Source organism: Triturus cristatus, chromosome 1_1 (assembly GCF_964204655.1).
Source record: "Triturus cristatus chromosome 1_1, aTriCri1.1, whole genome shotgun sequence".
Classification (NCBI taxonomy): domain Eukaryota; kingdom Metazoa; phylum Chordata; class Amphibia; order Caudata; family Salamandridae; genus Triturus; species Triturus cristatus.
The window spans coordinates 950,037,973-950,040,169 of record NC_140579.1 but is presented as its reverse complement, the minus strand read 5'-3'; positions in this window follow the sequence as shown (position 1 = coordinate 950,040,169).

The window sequence follows — 2,197 nt, the reverse complement described above, 5'->3', positions numbered from 1 at the left end:
GTTGAACCACTAACTGATCTACTACAGCAAGCGAACATTGCCTACCACATGTATGCGGATGACACTCAACTTTACATCAAGATCTCCTCCATTGAAGACATAAAGACCATGAACCTGGCACTCGAAAAAACAGTCCACTGGCTAACGACCAACTTCCTCAAGCTAAACTCGCAAAAAACAGAATTTCTTCTAATTTCCCCTCCTCCTCCCCCCCAATAACTCCCTGGAGACAAAGGAATGGACCAAGCTGATCACTACTCTGAACTGCACGCCAACTTTGGTGGACTCAACCAAATAACTTGGAATTGCACTAGATAAGAACCTTAACATGCAAACACACATCAACCTGTTAGCTAAAAATGCACGCTTTCACCTCAGTTATCTTAGAAAAATGAAACCGTTCATCGAAAACCCGGACCTCAAAACTGCAGTCCAGTCCTTAGTCATCTCAAGGCTGGAGTACAGATGCACCATCCTCGCGGGGCTTCCCAAAATCTCAACCGCCCCTCTAAAAGCCTGTTTCAACGCCGCAGCAAGACTCCTAACTGGATCTAGGAATTTTGACCACATTTCACCTCACCTGAAAGCACTCAACTGGCTACAAAGCGCTTCACCACAATACGACCCAGTACCTAGCCCAAAAACTTACCTTTCTAGGAGCGTCGATAACTTCTGACCGAGCATTCTCCGGAGCAGCACCAAGAATATGGAACTCACTCCCTCCTTACATCAGAAAAATCTCCTCTACTCCTCTGTTCAAAAGAGAAGCAAAATCATTCCTGATTTGCAAATTCCTCCCATAAACTCTCACACGATCCATTCCAGTTCTACACCCTTAAAATCGCCTCTTCTCGCCCACTAAGGACTCCCTCGCCCCTATTACCTGTTGCTCAGAACAACTTTAATGCCAGTGCCCCTCCGATATTTGTCAAAACATGTTGATTTTATGTATTGCTTTATTTTGCTACTTGTTTTATTTGTTCTGTGCACTCATTGTAAAGAGCTCCGATACCCTACCCTGGGTCTGGTCCGCGCTATAGAAAACTCTAAAACTAAATAAAAATAAATAAATAAAAATGTAGAATTACCTCCTGCTACATCGAATATATGCCTAGATGACGTTAATTTTTGAGATATATGATTTATAAGCAGAATACACATGTTCTATTTTAGAAGGTCTATATCAATGTGCAGATGGCTGGATAACTAATCAGTTTGTAAATATAGTTCTTGCACAGTGCTCCAGGCCCTCGTGCCCACCCTAGGGCAATAGAAAGGTCAATATGCTAGAATCCACCTGCATCTCCGAATTCTAATATCAGCTGTAAATTACTGTTCTTGCCATAGAGCGATGGCAAACCAGGAGAATGTGTTGCTGAGAAACCTTTTGAAAACAATTTGGTGTTACTTGTGGCTTAGAATAAAGCAGGATTGGTTCAGGCCGTCACACCGAAATCTAACTCCATCAAAAAGATCATCAAAAAACATTGGAATCTACTGTTGGTTGGAGATTGGCAAATCCCCAAACCCAGATTTGCGTTCAAAAGGACTGATAACATAAATAACCTACTTATCAGAACCAGACCCAGACCACTTCCGCCTTCTAGCCAACGGCTGTGGGACCTACCACCGGTAACGGGTCATCATCCATGTGGACAATGCACGGCATGTTCGCTGACAACAACAAGTAGAAATATCAAACTTTCAGAATCCCTAATTTGGCAACAAAAAACACACACTAACTGCAACACGCGCAACTGCATATATTTGATCCAATGCCCATGCGAATTGAAGTATATAGGGATGACGACACGACCAGTCAAGTTAAGAATTTCCGAACATCGAAGCAACATCAGGTGTAGAAAGGCTAACACCAAAATGTGCTCCCACTTTCTGGAAAACAACCATACTGTGAATGACCTTACATGGACAATCTTGCAAGCCTTCCCTGCAATTAACAAGGAGGCCTTGTTCCGCAAGGAACAACAGTGGATTTTCAGAATTTCCAGTCACACACGTGGCCTGAACGATGATATACCATGGGCAACTCTCAACAACTCATAACTCACGCTACGTCTATGAACTGAATCTTCTAATTTATAACTTCCCTTCAGGTCCGTGTTCTTTAACCAAGACCTGTTTCCTCCAGTCGTGTGCAGATTAAAAATACAATAAGTGCCTAGACCTCAAACCATAA